Raw genomic sequence first — 10,564 nt, 5'->3', positions numbered from 1 at the left:
GTTCAAACCCCTCCTCCCCATCCCCAGCCTGGGAACAAAGACTCTTCTCAGTCTAACTACAGGGTGTCAGGTGTGTTCATTATATTCTTGAGTGTACATTTTTACACTGGAAGGAAATTTCATTCAGATCAGTTTTTGCATTATAGTTTAATTAAATTTGTCTTAAATTTATATTTGAAATACAGATGACCATAATATCCCTAATTGTAACAGGGAATAAAAACTTTATGCTACTCTGACTAACCATGAAATGGAATTAGAATAAAATGTACCAACAAACTGATCAAAGGAGCTCACATACTGTTTCCTTTGCAGACATCAGCAATTCCAGCTCCTGCTTGTACAAGAAATGGCCTTCACCATGACTTTGATTGACACAGAGTGCCCAACTGCAGGAATTTGGCTAGCACTGCCCAGTTCCAGCATGCTGACATTACCAGTCCATATCAGGACCAGCAAGGACACTGCCTGCACATCCACCGCCCCTCCTCCTATCTCTTTGCTCCACTTTCCCTCTCCCTTCCTATAAAAACCCTGCCTGCACTGAGATGATAAAATAGTCTTTGAATAAGAGTCCCCCATCTTCTGGAGAGGCAAGCATGCGAATAAACCTCTTTCCTCTTTCACCAGCATCTGTCTCACAAGTTTGGTTTCCATGGTGGCAGGCAGTCGAAACTTGGAGAGCCTGGGTCGTATTTTGATTAATTGGTCCACCTGCAGCTATGAGGCAACGACTAAGAAAGAGATGATTTTTCTATTGTAGCACAGCTTGGCCGATGTATTTTGGGGTCTGAAGAGCAATGACCCCTAAATAGTTCTTGGAACTACTCTACTGTTTTGCAATTGGAGTTGTTTTGCCAGAGTTCTGGTAAATGGGATAAGATCTTTTATGTGCAGGCTTGCATATTACATTGTAAGAATGCTACTCGGGACGATCTAGACCAGCGGTTCTCAACCTGTGGGTCACGACCCCTTTGGGGGTTGAACAACCTTTCACAGGGGTCCCCTAAGACCATCGGAAAACACATATATAATTACATATTGTTTTTGTGATTAATCACTATGCTTTAATTATGTTCCATTTGTAACAATGAAATTGGGGGTCACCACAACATGAGGAACTGTATTAAAGGGTCGCGGCATTAGGAAGGTTGAGAACCCCTGTTTTAGGAGGTTACAGGGTGAGCTAGTGTGAGAGTTCACACACAAGGGCAGGAGCTTGTGAGGATTCAATCATTTGCTACCACAAGAGGGCACACTAAGGCTTTCTCACCACCGTGTACAGATGTGGGGCGCCAGGGGAAGAGCAAGAATGAGGTTCTAACGCTGTCAGCAATCCATCATCAAGAATTGGAGCAGCCCTAACCGGTTTGGCTCAGTGGATTGAGCATCGGCCTGCAGACTGAAGAATTGGAGCAGGAGCCCTAGCCAGTTTGGCTCAGTGAATAGAGCATCGGCCTGCAGACCAAAGGGTCCCGGGTTCAATTCCGGTCAAGGGTACATAACTCAGTTGCAGGCTCCCTCCTGCCCGGGCTCTGGCTGGGGTGTGTGCTGGCAGCAACCAATCGATATGTTTCTCTCACATCAATGTTTCTCTCTGTCCTTCCCTCTCTCTTCCACGCTCTCTAAAAATCAATGGGAAAATATCCTCGGGTGAGGATTAAAAAATAAATTTTAAAAAAGAAGAAAAGGATTGTAGCAGGAGCCTGCCAGTTTCTGGTCTGCTAGTATTTGTTGAGGGGCTTACAGCTATTAACAGGCTAGCAGTTCTGTCTTTCTTTCTCACTTTCCAGCCACGCTGATTTAATGTAGGACATCTCAGAGTTTCCTCCTAATCAGGCTCTATTCCCTTTTGCCATTTTGGTGGCGGCATTGTTATGCAGATTGTGTCTATTACTGATATAACCCAATATATTGCTACACTTCTTTCTTTTTCTTAACAGTACAAAGGAGGGTTTTTGTGTGTTTTTGTTTTGTTTTTTAACTTATCATGCCATGGATTTATGGGGAATGGGTTCCGGCAGCTCAGGCTCCTTTCCATTGATTCTCACAAACTGTGCTTCTCCGGGTGGAACAGGTTGTTGCTTCAGTTGAACCCAGGTATCTTTCTCTTTGGCTTCCACTTTTTCTGATCATTTTCCTTCACACGTTTCAGGAAGCTAACTTGGCTCTTAGAATACTTAACACATTGCGGACCAGTAGTTTTATTGCTAGCTGTATCCAGTGGCCAGATAAGTTTCTATTGAACGAGTACAAAAAAACATTTTACATAAATGTTAAAGGCACGCTTTAAAATTAAATACCCATTGCATTTTGAAGTTATTTATTACATGTTCTTACAAGCTAATATCTTTTTAAAGAATTCTTGTGATTGGCCACAAGCCTTAGAACAGGAAACAGGAGAATTCTCGTGATCCGTCCGCAATGTTCATGTGCTCAATGGCACGTTAATTCTCTTGGCAAGAATCTTGCCTTTAACTTGTTTGTTTACAACCATGCCCACCATACGCTGGGTGATACTGTAGACTCATCCAGTTTTGCCCATAGTAACATTTGTGGGGCATTCCTTTTTGAACAGTGCCCATTCCCTTGATGTTCACAGTATCACCTTTCTTATAGATTCACATGTATGTGGCCAAAGAAACAACCCCGTATTTTGGAAAAGGCCTGGAGAACAAATAGCTGGTGCCTCTCCTCTTGCCCTTTGTGTTACTCATTTTTGCAAATTACTAGAAGATGGAGGTTTGGACTGAAAAAAGGTACACATTTCTTTACCTTGTAGTCATTCCTCACTCGACTACAGCTTTGCCCACACCCATGACCTCTGTGCCTTTCATTGTAAACACATCTCTTGGTTTCCAACCAAATGCAAAAATTAATTAAAAGTTTAGACGTTCGAATATTTTATAAACAAATCGAGTGACTTAATTTTTGACTTGAAAGTCTTAGTGACCCTGTGTGTTTACGGCCTGAGCACAGGGAAGCCCATTGGCAGTTTCTCTGCACCAGGGAGACTGCCAGCACCTATGGCTACGTTCACACATGGTCCTCATCTGCTCACACAGAAATCCACGGATCACTGGGGACAAGTGGACCGGGCGGCTGGTTTCAACACAAACTTGAGCTCCAGAGATGCTTTTTTGTCCGGAGAAAAAGGGCACAAAGATTGCTTTTGAGGCCCTTCCCAGGGAGGAGTACAGTTGTTGGGTAGAAAGACCTCCCATTCACCTTTCAGTTTGGTATTCACTGATTTAGGCTGTACTGAGGGCAGACCCCCTCCCCCCCTGGTGGACTTGACTGGATTCTCTGGCCAAGAGGAAGCAAGAAGCTTTTTGGTGCATTTGACTTGCGGAACTCACTTGGCTGGATAGAGATTTTATGTGAAAACAGGTTTATCACTTAGGGCTGAATTGTAAATGAGTTCCACAGTAAATTCAAGACTTTGGAGGTTTTAAGGCCCTAGAGCAGGGCTTCCCCAGCTCAGCACTCTTGACATTGGGTTGGGATAATTCTCTGTGGTGGGGCTACGCTGGGCATTGAAGGATACTGGACAGCATCCCTGACCACTACACTCCAGATGTCAGGAGACTGCCCTCTCCCTTGCAATTTGTGGGAACTAAAATATCTCCACACTTACCCAGATGGGGGGGAGGGGTGGGGAGGAGCACACAGGCCTCCAGGGGTGGGGGGGTGATGGAGGGGACCGTCTGAGGAGGGGCTGGCCAGGTGCTGAGCTGGAGGAAACAGCAGCTGCAGGCTGCCCTAGGGAACCGTTGAGCCCCAGGGGAGGAAACAGGGCTCAGGGAGGGATGGAGGGACTCTGAGCCCTGATAGGGATGCCTGTGGTCCAAGCCCTTCCCCTGGGCCAGAGGGAACCAGGGCCCCTGTCACTGACCGAGGTCTGTCCCTCATGCGGGCTTTGGCGGGCAGAGCTGAGAAGACAGGCATCGCTGCCCAGGGTGGGACCTCCGCTTCTCACCACCCTCTGCTCCTCCAGCAACGCCTGCTGCTTCCTGGGGTCTCCCTGGCTGTGCTGAGAGCTGGACATGGAGGGAATGGAGCTGACATAGTGGGCGGTGCAACTGTTCCTGACATCTCAGGCCCAGGTGTTTTAGTTTGTGCACAGTAAGTCTAGATTTATTTGACCGCGATTTAATGGACTTCGGATTTAAGGGACAAAATTTCTGGTCCATATGTCATATATGAAAATTAAAACCCTGTTCATTTTAAAATGCTTTCAATCAAAATTTGCTTACAATTAAATCAACAGGTTATGTTTTGTTATTAATTCACTGTTATTTTTTAAAAATATATATTTTATTGATTTTTTACAGAGAGAAAGGGAGAGGAATAGAGAGTTAGAAACATCGATGAGAGAGAAACATCAATCAGCTGCCTCCTGCACACTCTCTACTGGGTATGTGCCCGCAACCAAGGTACATGCCCTTGACCGGAATCGAACCTGGGACCCTTGAGTCCGCAGGCCGATGCTCTATCCATGGGGCCAAACTGGTCAGGGCCACTGTTATTTTAAACAAATTTTAGCGAATAGGCCATATGATGGGAAAAACCACTGTAGTAATTTTGCTGACATGATTAAGTATTACATAGCTACAACTATAGTCTACATATTTAAACCCGAGACCCTGCTGGTAAGCAATATTCCAGGTGTTATGGGTTGGCTCAACGAGATAGACCACTGACTCAGAATTTAAATTTAAGAGCCTTTTATTAAGCTGGCCAGCTGACCACAGCGCCTATCTCCCCCTCTGGGAGATTCGGAGCATGTGGCAGAGATCAAGGGTGTAGTATGATCCTTTATAGCAAAGCAGTGTTAAAAAAATTAACTACAAAGCATTCCATTAAAAGTTCATAAAGAGTTCACAAGCACAAAGGGGGTAAACAGAGTCACACCTGGCTGGAGCATATCATAATTCATTGTTTTTCTAAGACAATCTAACAATTTTTCTTCCACTGTTACCCTGACACAATCCTTCTTCCACAGTTACCCTGACACAATCCTTCTTCCACAGTTACCCTGACACAATCCTTGAACACAATACTCCCTCGTACATCCCCCTCCCTTCGAGCACATTCAATTTCTCATGTCTTATTTCCTCCCCTCAGCACATTCTGTAACATTCTGTAACCCTTCCATGGCACAGTTCCTCACCCTAGCACACAGGAATGATTGACACGTGATCACACTGCATTGCGGGTAATTTGTTCTGTTATCCTGTGACGTGACTTTCTGCAGCATTTTGGGGGTTTTTCAATCTTTATTGTTGGAAGTATTACAGATGTCCCCTTTTTCCCACCATTGAGCACTTCTAGCCCCTGCCCCAGGCCCTTACCACACTGTGGTCTGTGTCCCTGGGTTATACACATCTACATACAAGTCCTTTGGTTAATCCCTCACACCCACCCACCCAACCCTGCCTTCCCTGCAGCAGTTTAAATGCCTGCTGGCTGCTGTCCCCAGGGCAGCTAAGCCACGCCCCAGCCTGTGCATTAGTGACAATTCCCAGGGAGCTGAAGGTATTATGCTAAGTGAAATAAGTCAGATAGAGAAAGACAAATGCCACATGTTTTCACTGATATGTGAATATAGAGAACAACATAAATGAACAACAACTTGCCCAGCCGGTGTGGCTCAGTGGTTGAGCATTGACGTATGAACCAGGAGGTCATGGTTCCATTCCTGGTCAGGGCACATACCCAGGTTTTAGGCTTGATCGCCAATGTGGGGCAGGCAGGAGGCAGCCAGCTGATCAATGATATTCTCTCACCATTGATATTCTCCCTCCCTCTCCTGTCCTCTCTGAAATCAATAAAAATATATTTTAAAAACAACAGTGGAAACAGATTCATAGATACAGAATACAAACTGATGGCTGCTAGTTAGGGGGGGGCTTGGTTAAAAAAGAGGATAAATTAAGAAATGCAAATTAGTAGCTATTAAGTGGTCATAGCTGTAAAGTACAGCATAGGAAATAGAGTCAATAATATTGTAATAGCTATGTATGGTGCCAGGTGGGTAGTACACTTACTGAGGTGATCACTTTTTAAATTACATAAATGTCTAACCACTATGTAATATACCTGAAACTATTATAAACTAATATTGAATGTAAAAAATATATATAATTATGTTAAATGGCTGAAAAGAACCTAAAGTGAATGTGAAAGATATTGGAGCCCTAGCCGGTTTGGCTCAGTGAATTGGCCTGCAGACTAAAGGGTCCCGGGTTTGATTCTGGCCAAGGGCACATGCTCGGATTGCAGGCTCCATCCCCAGTGGGGGGCGTGCAGGAGGCAGCCAATCAATGATTCTCTCTCATCATTGATGTTTCTATCTCTCCCTCTTCCTTCCTCTATGAAATCAATAAAAGTATATTTTTTTAAAAATGCATGACAACAGTAATGCAAAAGTAAGGAACCTTCAAAATAGACTTGAAAGGGTTCTAAGGTTTTAGATTTGGGGTGGTGGGAAAAGTAATTAATTGTACTAAAGTACTATAGTGTGTTAAATAAAGGATGCATGATTTAATCATTAATGTAATTATGCAAAGATTGTACATGACTGCAACTAACAAGTTACTAGAGGGAACAGTGGAATAAAATAGTTAAATCAATGTCAGTGAAGTAGAAAGTAAAGGAACTTTATCTAATGAGGTGAGAGGGAAGGAAAGAGTAAGATGGTTGAGTAATCTCAAATTTATCAGTAATTACGTAAAATGCAAATGTACACAATATTAGTTTACTTTTTTTTGAAGGGAAATTAACATTTATTGAGTGACTACTGTACAGGTGGGGGCCTTGTGCAAGGAGTTTTCATCTACAACATTCCATTTAATCCTCACACCAACCTTGTGAGGTAGGTATTGTCCTCATTTTTATCAAACGAGGAATATGAGGCTCAGAAAGGTTAGGTGGTTTGTCCAAGGTCACACTGCTAGTTACTGATGGAGCCGGGCCTGAGTACTGAGACTCCAACTAAACATTCCCTGCTCTCTCTCCGTCTGCCCCTCAGAAGGAAGGAGGGAGCGAGAGCAACACCAGCAGCAGCAGTTCCTACACTTCCCACAGCGAGAACCCAGACAGTCACCATGAGGAGGAGCCTGTACTCTTCTGCAGACCCTCCCCTCGGCACCTGGGAAAGATGTAGTCAGCTGAAGAGATAACGCATAAATATAATAATACATAGAAGGGACAAGTCACCCAGCAGCAAGGACATGCAGCATCCATGCTGTGGGAAGGTCACTGTGCCATTCGCAGCTGCTGTGGGAGGGAACCACATGGGCCCAATGGGGAAAACTGGGACAATGGCTGCCAGAGGCTGGAGTGAGTGGGCTCAACAGGCCTGTTCCAGGTCGCACAGATTTCAGAACAAAACGTCTGGAGCAGGCAGCAGCCATGGGCAGTCACCATCATCCTCCATCTGCTCATTTTACCGGGGTTTGTGATCCAAGAGGGATTCAAAATCGGGGGAACATACAAGTTTGTGCTTTACGTGTCCTAGGACTGTCACGTCTCCCTTCCTACTGTCTCCAAGGCCCACGGACACCAGCTCCTGCAGGAACGAGCAGGCGGTTCCCATTGTTACATCCAGAGTCCCCTTGCCCAGGAGGAGCTGTGCCTTTCCTGACTTGCGGATGAGCAGCTTGCCAACCTGACCCTCTGTCAGGTCAGCCAGGGTACAAGCATTCTCTGCCAGCCTGGCTTCCCGGTCTTTCTCCTGCTTCACGACCACCATCCATCCATCTTAAACTCTGCACCTCTGTCTTGATAGGCTTGATGTCCTGAGTTGGCAGCTGGCCAGAGAGCGTGTCTGGCAGCTGGAGGAACAGCAGCTCTTCCTCCTGCGTAAGGCTCAGCTCCCTGAGCAGCTCTGCCACAGATGCGTCTTTTGGGAGGCCCGGGGTCTTTCTGGCTGCTCTGGAAGGAGCCTTCATCTTGGCCTCCTCCTCCTCATCTCATGGCTCCTCTTTTATTTCACAACGGGCACATCCACCCCCATGTCCTCTTCCTTGAGGCCAGCCAGCCAAGGTGTAACATCTGGTTGTTCATTCTCTTCCTTAAACAACCGCCCGGGGTGAGCCAGAGGCAGCTGTACAGGCATGGTTCGAGTGTCATTCCTCAGCCCAGGGTCATCAATAAAATCATCTTTCTCCAGCATTCTCGGGATCCGTTTTGTTTCTTCGTCTGTCTCTCTCTTCTCTTTTTTGATGATGATGATATGAGAGGGCCCCATGTCCGACACATCCACTGTCTTATCCCAGTTCCCCTTTTTCTTCATCATTTCAGCTGGGCCCTGCTGGAAGGTGGACTGGGATGGATCACTTCTGGTCGCCCCCCGCCCGTCCATGACCCTCTCGCTGTGGGTCTCTATCCCTTTCACGCTTCTCCTTCTTAATGGTCACTTCTTCCTTGGGTTCTTCCTTCATCTTCCGACTGATGATATTTGGAGTGAAGGTTTTCTTCTTGACTCCCCCGAGGGTGAGACCCCTGGAGCGGATGGAGGGAAGGCGGCCCGGGGTGAGGTGTGGCCCTGGCCGCTGTCCAATAAGCCCCCAGGCGCCAGAAAGGAGGGCGCGGGGCGCTCCCAGAGCGCTGGGCTCGCCCGAGGCCTTTCCTCCGGACATGCTGACATGATGCCGCTCGGGTCGCCCACGGCCAACCCTAGGTCTCTGCGTGAGGCGGAAGGCGGAAGTGTGGTTTACTTTTTTATTGCTATTGTTAATCCTCACCCGAGGCTATAATTTTTCCATTTATTTTTTTGTTCAGAGAGAGTAGAAGGGAGGGAGAGAGAGAAACAGCAAATAAGAAAGACACGTTGATTGGTTGCCTCCGCACAACACCAACATTGGCAAGGGATCCACGCCGCTATCCAGGTATGTGCCCTTAAGTGGATTAGAACCCTCCACCCTTCAGCCCAAGGCTGATGCTCAAACCCTTGAGTAAAACTGGATTAGAGCTATTGGCTGTATTATGTATTTTATAGAATTATAAGTAAGTATTTTGGATATTCTCTTAATAAACATTTAAACAGTCTCTATGGTTTTTCTATTGAGATAAACTGCATGGAAGTTTTTGTGCATAGACACTTCCATTCCTGCTCTTTTTCTTTTGAAACACATAAGAATTATTTTATTAGTGATTTATGTATTTTTATTGATTTCAGAGAAGAAAGGAGAGGGAGTGAGAGATAGAAGCATGAATGATGAGAGAGAATCATTGATTAGTCCCCCACTGGGGATTGAGCCTGAAACCCAGGCATGTGCCCTGACTGGAAATCCAACCATGACCTCCTGGATCCTAGGTCAACGCTCAGCCACTGAGCGATACCGGCCAGGTCCATTCTGGTCGTATGGAATGTAGCCATAGTGGGTGATAAAATCATTCAAATGTTGATAGGAACTGCAAATACCACCCATCCACAAGTGCCTTACTTTTTGAAAACAGTAACAGTATTGAACCTTGTCAATAATCCCATCTTTTCATTTCTGTATAAAGGTTTAGGAACAAGGTGGATATGAGACAGGATTATCTGCTGATGGGATTACCCACTCCCTTCCTCCATAAAAGGGGAAGCAGAGGAGAAAGCCACTGCAGTTTTGAGCAGGCCACAGGCTGTGTGCATGTCAGGAGTGGGCCAGCAACACAGCTCAGCAGCCCTGGGGGAGCCTGGATCCATCATGAAGACAAACCAGCCTTCTCTGGTGCGTACAGATTCCCTATCAGCAGCCAGACTGTCCACTGTATATTTTTCCTTTTGTGAAACCTCGGGAAATTAGTAGACTGTTGCTCTTAAATCAAGAAAGTGTCTTCCTCAACGCCATTTCTTGGGTGTTAATGTTTGTTAAGTAATGTTCAAAGTCTTGTACTTTTTTTGTACATAAAGCTTCCTTGGGTTAATAGGCCTGATGTTTTTGTTTAGTCTTGGCTTTGTGTTTTATTGGTTGGTGTTTTTTTTTCTTGAAACAGAGAGCAGAGAGTGAGATCAGTTGATTGCCTCCCGTTGCAGGGATTGAACCCATAACCGAGATATTGTCCTGACCGGGAATGGAACCCACAAACTTTGGTGTATAGGACCATGCTCCAGAACTGGGCCACATCAGCCAGGGTGATATTGCTTTGTGTATTTTGTTGTTATTTTTAAATATATATATATATTTGTAATGATTTCAGAGAGGAAGGGAGAGGGAGAGAGAAAAAACTCAAAGAGGAGAGAGAGGGTCATTGATCAGCTGCCTCCTGCACACCACACACCGGGAATGGGCCCACAACCCAGGCATATGCCCTGACCAGGAATCAAACCATGACCTCCTGGTTCATAGGTCTACGCTCAACCACTGAGCCACACTGGCCGGCTTCGCTTTGTTTTTAACTAATATCCATCTCACTAGAAGTTGGAAGTCATGTTTGACCCTGCACAGTTTAAATTGTGCCCCTCTCTGGAAAATGTTTGATACAATGTGCTTGGTCATTTAAACAAAAATTCAGGCCCATGCTGGTTTTGCTCAAGAGATAGAGCGTCAGACTGTGGACCCAAGGCTCCCAG

General features: G+C 45.6%; 1 pseudogene; it reads right to left on the bottom strand.

Moving 5' to 3' along the window:
• Nucleotides 1-7,315: 7,315 nt before the first annotated feature.
• LOC118652735 lies at nt 7,316-8,645 on the bottom strand (annotated as a pseudogene).
• Nucleotides 8,646-10,564: the final 1,919 nt, after the last annotated feature.

Source organism: Myotis myotis, unplaced genomic scaffold (assembly GCF_014108235.1).
Source record: "Myotis myotis isolate mMyoMyo1 unplaced genomic scaffold, mMyoMyo1.p scaffold_m19_p_33, whole genome shotgun sequence".
NCBI lineage: Eukaryota > Metazoa > Chordata > Mammalia > Chiroptera > Vespertilionidae > Myotis > Myotis myotis.
This window is presented reverse-complemented; position numbering and strand designations above follow the sequence as displayed.